Raw genomic sequence first — 14,804 nt, 5'->3', positions numbered from 1 at the left:
CTGTAACTGCCAGCTACGTTGCTGATGGAGAAAATTCAGCATCATGGGACATATCAAAAGGCACTGCTGAAATCAATTGAATGCCAATGTGGTTATTCTACGTATTTATTGTTTCAGCGTATTTGAATAAATCCAAAAAAGAGAAAGTAAAGATATGTCTGCTATGTGTAGCGATGGGGTAGTGATTTCTGAAGTGACTGAATGAGTTCATTGAATGAGAGAAACAAGAAATGTATGGGTCCTTATTCAGATGTAGCTAGAATTGCCTAATTCACAGTGAAATTGAGGCTATGTTGGTTACAGCAATCTGTGCACTGTGGGAGTTCATAATAAATATTAATTTTATCGAATCAATACGGCACAAGATACAATCTAGGTGGGGTGTCTTTGATTTGTACATGTCGCCAATGTCGACGTCTATCTATTTTGTCAATGTCGCCAATGTCACCAATGTCGCCAATGTCACCAATGTCGGCTATGTCGCCAATGTCGGCTATGTCGCCAATGCCGACATTGCCGACAATGCAGCCATTGCCGACATCGCCGACGATGCCGCTCGGGGGCCGAAACTAGGATACTGTAATGACTCGAGTAAGGATTTTTGGTGACTCGACTCGACTTGAATCAATCTTGGTATTGACTTGACCTGCACTCGGCTACTCAAGTACTTCGACTATCTCGCTACATACGCGATTCTTAGGGTTACCATATTTTTGTTTCATAAAATCGGGACGCTCTTTAGCGCCCACTAGCGGATTTCAAAATTAGATATGAGCACATTTTGGAATGACGTCACACTAGCAAAGCTTTGTCTATCGCAGGGATGGGCAAACTACGGGCCGCATGCGGCCCGCAAGAGTCTGGAGAAACTTTGCAGAAATATTGATAGAATGTGAACTAAAAATCGAAATAATGAAGGGACTTGATCAACTCTTTCTTAGTATATTCCACAATGGTTCTCAAACTGGTGGGCGCCCCCCTTGGGGCGTGAAAGCATCTGAAGGGGGGCGCGAAGCTGAACTCAACTGAAATTTTTTTCGCGCTTCGCGTGATATACATCCAATTTATACTTAACTACTTAACATACTTACTTATCGATTACAGATATAGCTTGTCTATTTATTGTATAATATCAGCACGGCAGAGGGATTATAATAATTTTGAGTGAGTTTAAATAAATGAACTTGTATGGGGGGTGAATTTTTACGAAAATGGTTGATTTCAAATCGTATTTTAACATACTTCTAATTCGAAATCAGACAAAAGCAATACATTTTTGAAAAGAACTAGTTTCATACTCAAGGATTCTGCAATAAAAAAATTTGGAAAATTTTGTTAGTTCAGCAGTACCTTACGGCCTTAAAAAGCGGGACGTTTGGCTGACTGGTCGGGACGCCGGGACAAGACGTTAAAAAGCGGGACAATCCCGCCTAAAACGGGACGTATGGTAAGCCTAGCGATTCTTGACGGGAAGACCTGAAGATTGCATGGCCACAAACGCAAATTATTTATAACTAATCATATTATTTTCATTATTAGGCCTACGTTGAATTGAATAAATATCATTATCAATGTTATTATCATATAACTAATCATATTATTTACATTATTAGGCCTGTTGAATTGAATAAACGTCGAAGTCTTTATACATTCCAGTGTAAGATTCGCGATGAAAATACACGACTGGACGTAAGGTACGCTGGCAAAAAGTTGGCACGTTGTACTGTAGGCTACTTGAGTCATTGAGCATGACTCCAGACCGCATGGGATAACTTACGGACTTATCTGGTACAAACCACTTGCAAGATTGAGGAGGCCGACGCACGCAAAACAGACATCGGCGATTATTTTCGATTTCGACCAGACCTTAAGATTGGCCACAAACGCAAATTATATATAACTCTAATCAAATTATTTACATTATTAGGCCTGTTGAATTGAATAAACGCCGAAGTCTTTATACATTCCAGTGTTAGATTTGCTATGAAAATACACGACCAGAAGTAGTTTGTTTTTCATTTCATTGACATGATAACGACATCAATATCCCGACCGTTTTACCAGGATGCTGTGCGTCTATTGAGCACGTAACTCCAAACGCTCTAACGGTAGTTATCGTGTCGGTTTCCGCCGGTACGACTCTTATCCTCCTGAAATCACGTTTCAAGATTTTCCGAACATTCTCAATTGATACAAACGTTGGGGTGATATACCATTGCTTATGGACAAGCAGAAATCCAGGGAATTGCGGATGACGATACGTATTCTTGCCGATCTTTGTCAGATAACCCTATCCTACCGCCGGGCATGATGGTCAATAGCAATTGGTGATGTTTGATCTGTTGACGAATGTTCAAACAGACAAACAGGTGAACCCACTTCGTGATTCTGAAAAGTCCTCTTTGATCCCGATCCGGGACCGAACTCGATCACTATATTCAGTCCATTTAGGGATACCCTATACTCCTATACTATTGCAGAGAAGATTATGACGATACTGTGCAGGGGTTCTCAACTTTCCTTGTATAACGGGCCGCATTTTAACAGCAAAAACCGCTGCGGGCCGCAGAACATTATTACCGTGTATTTTTGGAATACTATCAGATTTAGGCTACTGCAGCCGATTTACCAGTCGTATACGGACATTTAGTCTATTTTTATGCATTCTGCAGCAATAATGGACAGCGTTCGTACGTTTTCAGTAGCTGTTTCTAGTGAGATTATGTCAAATACTATTAAATTTAGGCTACTGCAGCCGATTTACCAGTCGTATACGGACATTTAGTCTATTTTTATGCATTCTGCAGCAATAATGGACAGCGTTCGTACGTTTTCAGTAGCTGTTTCTAGTGAGATTATGTCATCTTCTGGCGGCGCAAGTAAATCCGTTCATGGAGCGCGCATTGCATTCGTTCCCAAACCGGACTGTACAGTGTACACCTTCAAACCCTTACACCAGACAACAGAACTCACAAAACTCTCCGTTTCAATGCGTAAGCGATCAAGTATAAAATTACGGTAACTTTTTCGTTACGGAGACCATTATCACTTTGAGCTCTCAGTGATAGAAAAATATGTCTAACGTTTGGGGTAATTCCTGAGCAAACCAATCAGCCATTTCCTTCCAGGACTGGAGCCCTGAACCTATGGTTACAGAATTCAGATTTGTCAAGTTGATATGTTTTGCTGGTCCCCTCCCCACGTTTACCCTGTCAGCAGTTCCTCTGCAAATATGTCCACTCCTATAACATGAACCCGTGTAATTAGCATTGCAATGTCTGCGGATTTGGTCAGTGCTAAGCTGAAGTAGTCTAAAGGGCAACGTGTTTCAGAACATGCGACAAGAGATCGACTGACATTGCTGTTTCTCTTCTTGTCACGGTTGAATTAGACAACTGTAGCTTTAGAATTTGTCTGGTGACGTTGTCCTTGCTGCTAAACTCCGGAAACGTCGAAGATTCGCGCAGTATATTGAAGTTTTCTTGGAAGCACACCTTTTCTAGCAGATTTCTTGGGTTTAGCGATATTCCAAGCAATTTTCAACCATGCGTCTGTAACGTCGTTGGCAATTTTAACAATGCCTCGAAATATGGATTGATGGGATTGACACCTATAGCTAGCAAGGATTTTTGTAGGATCAGGCGATACGTATATCTCCGGATGGAACTGTCCAATTCAAAACAATAAGATCTAAACTCGACCATAGACTGTGCGATAAGAGAGCTAATGTAGCTAAATTAATATGTAACAATACTGTGCCAATAGTAGCTGCGTTCATAGTGAAGGATGTCGCGGGCCGCACAATAAGCGTCTGCGGGCCGCATGCGGCCCCAGTGATGAGCGGATAGTGCTTTTCGAGACTCCAAATCCCTCCGACAACTTTAGTGTCTGACGAAAACTCCCTCCGACTCCGAAGAGCTCAATCCCAGACTCCGAGATACTCCGATGAATCTCGTCAAGTATCCGAAACAGTGGCAAGCATGGTACATGGTACACATGGTAGAACATGGTACATGTGATAATATGGTTGGCCCCATAGTATTGTTTACTCTAAAGTCCCCAATTGCAGTGCAGATGGCTGATTCTTATGCACTTGGCAATCATTTTTTCATGTTACCCGTCATATTACAAATTTACAAGGTGTCAACTGTCTGTGTTTTGGTTTGTAATCATAATTAATAGTGTATTCTGGTCAGAGCTATCCAAAGATATCGGAGACAAAAGTTACAATACTCCGAAAAACTGTCTGTGGTAAACTCCGACTCCGCTCCGACTGTCACAAAATCGGCAAAACTCCGCTCCGAATCCACTCCGACTCCGCTCCGATGCTCATCACTGTGCGGCCCACGGGCCGCGGATTGAGAACCCCTGCTGTAGGGTGATCGATTCAGGATACTCTCTGACTGGTGCTCTTCATACAGCCATCGAGAGCTCGTTTCCCAAGTGTACACATATACTTTGCCTGAAACATTTGAAGGAAAATCTTGATGAGAAGCTGCAAAATGGCATTGGAGTCAGCTAAGATCTGAGACTGAGTTTAGTCAAAAATGTTTTGATTCTTCTCGACAGTGCCACGGAAGATGAGTTCGAACAACGTCAAAGTGAAATGATTTCACGCTGCAATTCGGACTGTCCAAAGTTGATTCCATACCTTCAGAATCGAATGTTCAATTTGCTAAAAAATAAAGTTTGGAAAACTGGCAAGATATCTCCCGGATACACATTTTGGACAAATAACAACAACGAGAGTATGAACCATGTTGTTGTTGTTGTTTTTATTAACGCATATAATTGGCGCTTGCAACTCGTGGTTATTTGCGCCCACACAGTAAATTTCATAATCGCATAATGGCATGTCTTCATGTCTTTTTTCGGCTCATTTGCTGCCTCCTTTCACGAGTTCGGCTCTCTCTTCGTCTGGGCTTTTCAATGCGCTGTATTACAGCGGGATCGGCGATGAGGAGCCCAGATAAACCTCCGACACATAGAAACATGGCAGAGCCGAGACTCGAACCATCAGTGTTTAACCAACTGCGCCACTCGCTTCCCATATGAACCATGTATTTAAACGACTTACTCGTTGGAAACTTGAAAAGATTCCAGAACTGATTGACACCTTGCACACGGCAGTTTCGACGCAATATGTTGATGCTCGGAAGCATAACTAATACTGGGCCCTATCGTATGATCGGTTGCTGCGATAAATTTCTTGTTCCGCAGTGGATGGAGCGTTATGCCCGATGAGCAACAGGAAAAGATTTACCATGATTTCTTGAAGTACATTCCCCGAAAACATTTGCATGCTGATCAAAAGACGTCTGTTTCGAGCGATTCGAAGATGATCACAAGAACTCCACTAAAACGTAGTGGAAGTAAGCCAGGCCAATATTCCAGATCAGCCATCAAGCAAAAAACGAAGAAAAAATACTCGTGATCGTGATCATTGATTGTTGTTAGTTGCTGTACAGACGCAGCTACCACTTGATGCAGTGGCGGCTCGTCCTATAGGGCAACTGGGGCATTGCCCCACCTAAAATTCTGTTCAATAACAATTTAACCATTTATAGACGCACAGCAATCAATATATACCGAGATCACAGCGAAACCCGCGTTCTTCTTGTGCTTTCGCTTGCAAACGCCCATACATAGCGAAGTCTCTGCGAAAATCGAATTCTCTTCTGTGTTTTCGCTTTGTGAATGCCTAGCCGGGGCTTGCCCCGGTAGCGCTCATAACAAGCTTTCACTATCTATTCTCTCAAAGCCGCGCACAATAAAGAAACGGTGATTTACTCTCTCCTATTCGTAAAATGGCCGAGCAACCGGGGCAAATATGCTTGCTCGCCCTTAAGGTGTGATGTAACAATCGTATCTATATCTGAACTCGGTTACCGTAATATGCGTTGAGTCGACCTTTGCTGGAATAGGTCGATTTTGACGGTGTTTCGCACCATGATATTTCTTGAAACTTGGTATGATATGTCGTGAAGGTAGTATTTAACACTGCTCCAAGTTTCAGGCTTGCTACTTAAAGATAATGGTAGTAATTCCGTTTCCGAAGTTCAGTGTGTGCTGATCTATCATGTACATAGTAAAGCAAACAGATTTTACTCAAAAGCCGGTATTGGTCTCCATTGATTTTGACGATGTTCTATACCGAGATCGGTCATGACATTTGGCACGATAAGTGTTAGTATCGACCGCTGTAACAAGTTTTAAGTTTGTCACTGAACTATGTGGGTGGTAATTTCGTTTCCAAAGTCGAGTAAGAGCTGACTCTTCATTTATCGCCAACAAATTTACGCAAAAGCCGTTATTGGTCTCTATTGATTTCAACGATGTTCCATACCTAGATCTGTCATGAGCTTTCGCACGGTATGTCTGGATTTTAGTATCGAACACGGTGCCAAGTCTTAAAGTTGACACTCAATGATTGAGGCAGTTATTTCGTTTTCGAGGTCGAGTATGGTAGAGATGCGCGCTGATCTGATACTTAGCCTACCTACGTCATTGCGGATCTCACGCAATAGCCGGTGTCGGTCTGTGCTAATCTATAGTCTGCGTTCCATAACGAGATCGGTGATGATATTTCCAATGGTATATCTCGATGATCGCATGAAACAGCTGACCAAGATTCTGGGTTTGCATTCAAATATTCACATAATTTTATGTTCGCCAATGTCCATTTCACTGTGAAATTGTGGCCTTCAAACCATTTGCTCACAATCCCCTGTCAAATGCGATAGCTATTTCATTGTCGATGTCGGCTAACAGCTGATCATTCGATCAGCCTATTCCTCGATCTATTTTACTCAAAGTTCGGTGTTCGTCTGTTTGTATTGATTTTGACAGTGTACCATACCGGAATGGGTTATGAGATTGCGTATGCTACTTCTCGATGATTTCTTGTAACAGTATACTAAGTTACGGCTTTTATTCATGTATTTATTGATTAGTATATTTTCCGACGGCGATTTCGCAGCAGACTTATAGACTGTAAGCCGTATGTGTTGTGTCACAGTCTCCAGTTTCAAGGCCAAAATGTCCTATGATGTTCCGAGACCGAAGTTCCGAGGCTGCTGTCTTTAGTTCTTCAAAGACCATTCAAATTGATGTTCTGGATTCAATATGACAGGCCCAATCTATGAGATAACAATTGCGTATGTGTCCGAACTCGTTGACCTTTCCAGTTAGGCTTACGCAATCTCTCGAGTTCTAGTCATTGGAATGAGTGAGGTCAAGTCAAGTGCGAACATGAATCGTATTGAATCTTTGCTCCGTACGTAGTTTACGCAGTTGTCTTTAGAGCGAAAATGAGAGGTCTAGAAGTTGTCCAGTCTATTGATCCAATCGTACGCCGGGTGCCTACGTTTTGGTTGCCTATTATCACCTGGTCGTAACCAGAGATAGCCACAGTCCGGTTCAGGAGCCGGAGCAGGATTTCAATGTTTTTTTACCTGGCCGGACTGGATCCGGATTTTGAATTTGGGGTGACGGTCGGATTTTAGCCGGATTTTTTTGCTGTGATATGATTAATTAGCATTGTTCTGGCAGGATTTTTTCGGATTCCGAACTGGACATTCACCAGCCGGATTTCTTTGGACTATGAATTTCCAATTGCCAGCCGGATCCGGATAGATTCGGATCCCGAAATTTTGGAATCCGCCCATCTCTTGTCGTAACCACCAGCTCAGTGGTCGTAACACACCAGGATCGTGTACGAAACACTTTCGGACGGGCTTAGAAAAATTAGGGTCTATCGATTTGCGTAATCTATAACTATACCATTAAATCATAACGCATGCTACTAAGGATGACCTGATACTTGATTCGTGGCATAGGGACGATTCTTAGTTCACGTACATTTTGTAAAATAATCCTTTGTTAAAAAATAAATGAATAAAATATTTGTTACCACATTTCAAGTCACGGCTCACCGGCAAACCTCTAGCGGCACCTACGTTAAAATCACTGTTGTCGGGAAATTCATGTGAGCATCATAAAGTTACTTTTTTACGTTGGAAAACGCCATTGTGACGTCATGTTGATAAAAGTCGCTCGCAGCCCTTGCCCCACCACCCGATATTGTCACGAGCCGCCACTGGGTGTTCGTCTGTTTGTATTGATTTTGACAGTGTACCATACCGGAATGGGTTATGAGATTGCGTATGCTACTTCTCGATGATTTCTTGTAACAGTATACTAAGTTACGGCTTTTATTCATGTATTTATTGATTAGTATATTTTCCGACGGCGATTTCGCAGCAGACTTATAGACTGTAAGCCGTATGTGTTGTGTCACAGTCTCCAGTTTCAAGGCCAAAATGTCCTATGATGTTCCGAGACCGAAGTTCCGAGGCTGCTGTCCTTAGTTCTTCAAAGACCATTCAAATTGATGTTCTGGATTCAATATGACAGGCCCAATCTATGAGATAACAATTGCGTATGTGTCCGAACTCGTTGACCTTTCCAGTTAGGCTTACGCAATCTCTCGAGTTCTAGTCATTGGAATGAGTCAGGTCAAGTCAAGTGCGAACATGAATCGTATTGAATCTTTGCTCCGTACGTAGTTTACGCAGTTGTCTTTAGAGCGAAAATGAGAGGTCTAGAAGTTGTCCAGTCTATTGATCCAATCGTACGCCGGGTGCCTACGTTTTGGTTGCCTATTATCACCTGGTCGTAACCAGAGATAGCCACAGTCCGGTTCAGGAGCCGGAGCAGGATTTCAATGTTTTTTTACCTGGCCGGACTGGATCCGGATTTTGAATTTGGGGTGACGGTCGGATTTTAGCCGGATTTTTTTGCTGTGATATGATTAATTAGCATTGTTCTGGCAGGATTTTTTCGGATTCCGAACTGGACATTCACCAGCCGGATTTCTTTGGACTATGAATTTCCAATTGCCAGCCGGATCCGGATAGATTCGGATCCCGAAATTTTGGAATCCGCCCATCTCTGGTCGTAACCACCAGCTCAGTGGTCGTAACACACCAGGATCGTGTACGAAACACTTTCGGACGGGCTTAGAAAAATTAGGGTCTATCGATTTGCGTAATTTATAACTATACCATTAAATCATAACGCATGCTACTAAGGATGACCTGATACTTGATTCGTGGCATAGGGACGATTCTTAGTTCACGTACATTTTGTAAAATAATCCTTTGTTAAAAAATAAATGAATAAAATATTTGTTACCACATTTCAAGTCACGGCTCACCGGCAAACCTCTAGCGGCACCTACGTTAAAATCACTGTTGTCGGGAAATTCATGTGAGCATCATAAAGTTACTTTTTTACGTTGGAAAACGCCATTGTGACGTCATGTTGATAAAAGTCGCTCGCAGCCCTTGCCCCACCACCCGATATTGTCACGAGCCGCCACTGACTTGATGTATGTTGTTGAATAAAATCAGTTTCGTTTGGCTATATGGAATTGTATTATTTTTGAACAAGCTAGGGGTTCATATAAAACAGGGTTAGTTCTAGTTCTATAGTTGCGCTTTTTGAAAATCCAGTAGTTTATACAAGTCTGATGGCAACAAAGAAGGTTTGTCACTACATGGCACTTAGCTACATTGACTTCATTTTAAATCTGGATTACTAATACGACAAACGTTGGCCATTTATATATGAATGTCGTCATTAATATTGATATAGTTGCACATTTGATATCATACTTTTATCGTTTCTCCAACCATTTGATCGATTTACAGATAGAGCTTATGGGAGGGGTGTCTTTGAAAATTTAGCGCAATTAATTGATATAATGATGCATCGGGCGGGCGCAGCATTGTTATCACTTTGTTGCAAGTTGTTATTAGGCCTACTTGACCTCCCATCAGGTTTGTCACAAAAGTCAAAATATACTGGAATTCCCTAAACATACGAAAAAAATTGTGAGACACACACGATTCCAAAGGTCTTTTTTTATTTAAAGAAAAATTTGGCACTTATCACCTGTTGGTCTTTTACAACACGGCCAATAATGGCGTAAGTATAAATGAAAAGCAGTCAATGATGGCGTACGTCTTGGTTAGAAAGACATAATACCGTTCAAAATCGCGTCGCGGGCCACATTTGGCGCAATCTCAGCGACGACGAACTATGTTCGCAAATCAAAATATCCAAGTAATTATATTGGAATCTGCTTTGTATATGACAGCGATTTCAAGTTTCAAGTCAGCCCTTTCTTATCTTTTGATAACTCGAGCCTTGACACACATCTTCTGAACGTTATGTTTTAGCATTAGCGGATATCAATTAGGCTATAGGCCTACGCCAATTACGGTTTGAGGCGAACCGCGCAGATTCGATGTTATTCAGTTTCAAGATGTCACTCAACTTATTCAACGGTAGAGTTGATGGAGAGGGCAAGTGAATGACGTGTCCACGGCCGCACAAATTTCCTTCTATATGGCCGCTGGTTGGCCACCCCGGGTTTACACGAATGTCATGGCGAGGAGGAGCCTAGATAAACCTCCAAAACATTAGGTAGGAATAGCGAGGAGTCTAGATAAACCTGCAAGGCTGCAACACTTAGGTAAGAATTCTGGAGCCAACCTCGGTCGGCCTCCCTCTGTGTAAGAGTATGGATGATATGGAAATTTCAAATTAAGTACCTTCCCAGGTGAATAGTATATTGATATTGAAATGAACCCGAATATTTTCAGCTGACACTCGTCATTTTGATAAAAGTCGGCCTCTACCGTCAACAGGAAATCTTTCGTCTTTTCGCGCTCACAACAGGCAAATGCCATAAACATTTGTTAGATTTTCTTGCTTGCTCGAAAAATAATCGAGGTGACAGGTTTCGTGTCTTCGGGAGACGCAGTCCACACTTCATTTGGGGGCCTTGGAGTCAAATGATAAGTTCACAGACAGAGCACTATCTGACACCAATGGAATGCGAAATTGTGTACTTCTTTTGCTAGCGTACCACCTACGCCCGGTCGTGTATTTTCCTCGCGAATCCTACACTGGAATGTATTAAGACTTCGACGTTCATTCAATTCAACGTAGGCCTAATAATGTAAATAATATGATTAGTTATAAATAATTTGCGTTTGTGGCCATGCAATCTTCAGGTCTTCCCATCAAGAATCCCGTAGTATGTAGCGAGATAGTCGAAGTACTTGAGTAGCCGAGTGCAGGTCAAGTCAATACCAAGATTGATTCAAGTCGAGTTGAGTCACCAAAAATCCTTACTCGAGTCATTGCAGTATCCTAGTTTCGGCCCCCGAGCGGCATCGTCGGCTTTGCCGACATTGGTGACAATTGACAAAATAGATAGACGTCGACATTGGCGACATGTACAAATCAAAGACACCCATCTAGATGGCGTACATGTATTTGATCATAATTACACCTATAGCTACCCATATACGTGTGTACATGAAGCTTGGCTCGTTTTGCACTTTCATGAAACCAGAAATTAGATTAGATTCAAAACTAACTGGACATGTGAACATTTCAACACAGTTTTTCTGCCCACGATACTTGCCTACCCTACTAGATGAAGCACTCGAACCTGGCTTTAGATCAACCATTTCTGTGGTCACACGCAATAACGCGCTGTACTGCCTCGTCACACGAAATACCGCGCTGTACTGTCTCGTACCAAAATGCTGAACTTTCGTTTTCAGAAACACCAGCTTCAGTTATGAGAAACGAATTTTTCTATCAAAATAACAACATAAAAAAATAAAAACAGAAATAAATTGATTAATCGTGATTGACTTTACGTCGCCTTCGGCGTAATTAACGGTGATCTGAAAGTAAAATGTTGGGGGTTAATATCTGCGAACGAGGTATAATAAACGAACCGATTCTGATCTTAGTTCCAATTTAATGGAATTTCTTCTCTTCTTACGCAGCACAGGCACAGTCACATTGAAGGCCACCCCACTGCGGGGCCTACGACGACAACGTCGTTTTGGGGCACTGTTCAAGACAAATGAACTAACATATGAGAAATTGTTCACTTGAAGACACATTGATCGACATACCTTGGTGTCACGACGTTTTTCTCTACAGCGGGGGGTAAGTCCCATATGAATCGAGCTCTGAAAAATTGTATTAAATGTAAATGCAAGTAATAATGACATATTCATTGGGATACCTTTTAGCCGTTGTATCTTCCGGTTTCGGTCTATTTTCTTCAGTTTTTTCTTCAGTTTTTTCTTCATATTTTTCTTCTTCGTACACAAATGATAATTTATCAATATCCATATCCATACTTAATAATCTTCTGTAAAGATACGAAAAACGGTTAGTACAGAATTACAATAATGAAAATTCTGCGGCATGTGAAGAAAGTGGCCTCAACATTGAGTGAAGCGAAAAGGATACCAAAATGCGTATAAAATAGTAAAGAAAGTGTGTTAGCCGGTGTCTTCTACGGGTTTGAAGTATGTGTTGGCTAGACTTGCTCATCCTTGCTCCCTTCTTTGTTTTCTTTCGGTAGAGGAGGGAGGTCATAGACGATCGGAGTCCTGAACAATATAGATAATTGTTTGTATAATGATAATGACATTGGCGTCATATTCATTGGGATACCTTTTGGCCGTTGCACCACCACCAAATCAATTTGATCTTTTTCAACCTCTTCAAAAATGAAGGATATCTTATCCATAATTATTTACTGAAGCTTATTATCTGTAAAGATACCAAAAACGGTTAATACAGAATTACAATAATGAAAATTCTACGGCATACGAAGAAAGTGGCCTCACCTCATTCAGTGGGTTAGCCGGTGTCAGAAATATAGAATTATTACTCAACTATGCTGGACAAAACCGTGTGGCCCTCAATTATACCTTTCCTTCTAGTCCTACCTCCAACCTTCACGACAATTTCAAGCAAGGATTGAGTACTAAGCTAGTTATTGGCTGAACTGCCCATACAGAATACAAACAGTGGCCTGGCTGGTCATGCTATTACAGGTATACTCATAGGCGCCGACTTTTATTTTTTTACGAGGTGACGAAGTCTTGTGACGTCATAACTGTTCCATATCGATGACGTCATCGTTGCTCTAAAACGCACTTTACTAAATGCCGCTGGTTTACGTGCAGCGTTAAACTATTCGTGTGGCGTTTTAATACCGGCCCTGTGATCATTCATATCAAACCATGCAGTCCATAAATGGAATCTTAAAACGATACGAGTACGATCGCACGAAAATATAACTGCGCTACTAGTCTGTCCGACGGAATGCACTTAACAGAAATCGAATTTACGTCACTGAGAATTTGGAGTTGTATCAATGTTATTCACGCGCAATGCGCTGTGATGTAACTAAATACGCTACGCACTGGCCTGGCAAGTTCGCTATTAACACATGACAACTCTCGAACATGAGGTTTCAAGCAGAAAATAATGATGATTACATACGCGAAATCGCGCAGCCAATCAATAGTTGTCTCTCGCGATTTCTGGCTTCGCGTTGATTAGCTCGCATCGCGGCAATTGTTTGTCGATTAAAACAGCGATTTTGGCGGCATTGGTACATTTCCGATTTACGTTCGCGAAGCATTTTGGGAGTACATCGGTCAATTCGTAAATTCAATTTGCATGTCGATGGCCGCCAACACATACTAATTGAATTACGAGTTGACGGCTGCACAAATTTCCTTCTACGGCCGCTGGTTGGATACCCCTGGGCTAGCACTAATTCCACTTCCGTGCGCATGACGCGATCTTATCAATAGAAATTCACCGGCTACCAAATGCCCAATAGTTTAATATTCGATATTGTTGTTCTCGATACGAGTACATCCAGCAATCAAGTTGATCGGAATATAGAAGGTTCCCTGTTCAAACGAATCGAATAAAATCAGAATTTGTGCCACCCAGAATCTCGTTATGCATCAATATTTGACAATGGCATGGCATCGCCAACTGCACGTTAATAACGAAAGGAACACTGAAAAATGATTTCGTGCGACAATTTCGGAGTACGAAAGTATCAAGTAGAAAACAAAAAATATGGATGGTTGCAAACGAGAAAGCGTGTATTCTAATCAGCATCGCTACGAATGGGTTTTGAGTTTGACATAGTATTGAGCAGCTTTCGTCGCGTCAATTGTTTTCTCATTATATCGGTGTTTAAGCTGTATTGCTGCGTTACCCGATTAGTCTCACTAGCAAAGCCTTCTTAGAGAAACGAATATGCGCAGAAATGAATTCCAATTTGGAGGCACACACCAACACACCCTCCAATTTCGCGCTCCGATAACGAAGACTATCGCACGAAGCTAGCTAGCGTAAGAATGGTTTTGCAAACGAATGTGGTCGCACATCATTTAGATTTTAGAAAAGCAGATCGTCTATTTGGGCGAATGGTCGGGAGAGTAAATCTAGGATGGTGTTCATGTTGACGATTTTACGCGTATGATGAGCTTGCCAAAGAGTCCGGAAGTGCTGTCAATTAGAGAGTCCCTGATCTCTGGTGAACAATTAAATACGCGCGCGTATTACGCAGTCTCAATGACAGTTTTGGCAAATCAAAATGTCCGAACTTGACGGCACTGATTTCAGGTGGTTCAGACCTGTGTAGTCTTTTAGAACTCAAGCCATGATACACATCTTCTGATCGTTACGTTCAAGTATTAGCGGCAATCAATTACGCACGTTAAAGTCTGCAGCGATTCGCTGTTATTCAGTTTTGCGATGTCGCTCTTTAATCAATGTAACATAAAACAATCACCAATTAGCGTAAACTCGACCGCATTGTCTCCAAACCAGCGAGAGATAGAAGCCAAAGCATGCTAGGTCCGAGACGCGATAGGTAACCAGCAATGGTA

At 41.8% G+C, this 14,804-nt stretch overlaps 2 long non-coding RNA genes across 2 annotated transcripts in view; both read right to left on the bottom strand.

Moving 5' to 3' along the window:
- The window catches only part of LOC145455512 (uncharacterized), a 130,984-nt gene that overhangs the window by 26,129 nt on the left and 90,051 nt on the right, over nt 1-14,804 (bottom strand). The gene's annotated exons all lie outside the window — the stretch shown is intronic.
- Nucleotides 11,661-12,563, bottom strand: LOC145455933 (uncharacterized). Its single transcript, XR_013920464.1, has 3 exons — nt 12,006-12,563; nt 11,823-11,940; nt 11,661-11,768 (listed from the first exon to the last, which is right to left on the bottom strand). It is a non-coding gene; the product is annotated as an uncharacterized LOC145455933 (long non-coding RNA).

This window comes from Botryllus schlosseri, chromosome 14, assembly GCF_051294905.1.
Source record: "Botryllus schlosseri isolate E-star chromosome 14, Bs_hap1, whole genome shotgun sequence".
Classification (NCBI taxonomy): domain Eukaryota; kingdom Metazoa; phylum Chordata; class Ascidiacea; order Stolidobranchia; family Styelidae; genus Botryllus; species Botryllus schlosseri.
Note: the sequence above shows the minus strand (reverse complement) of the source record. Positions and strands in the feature narration are given on the sequence as shown.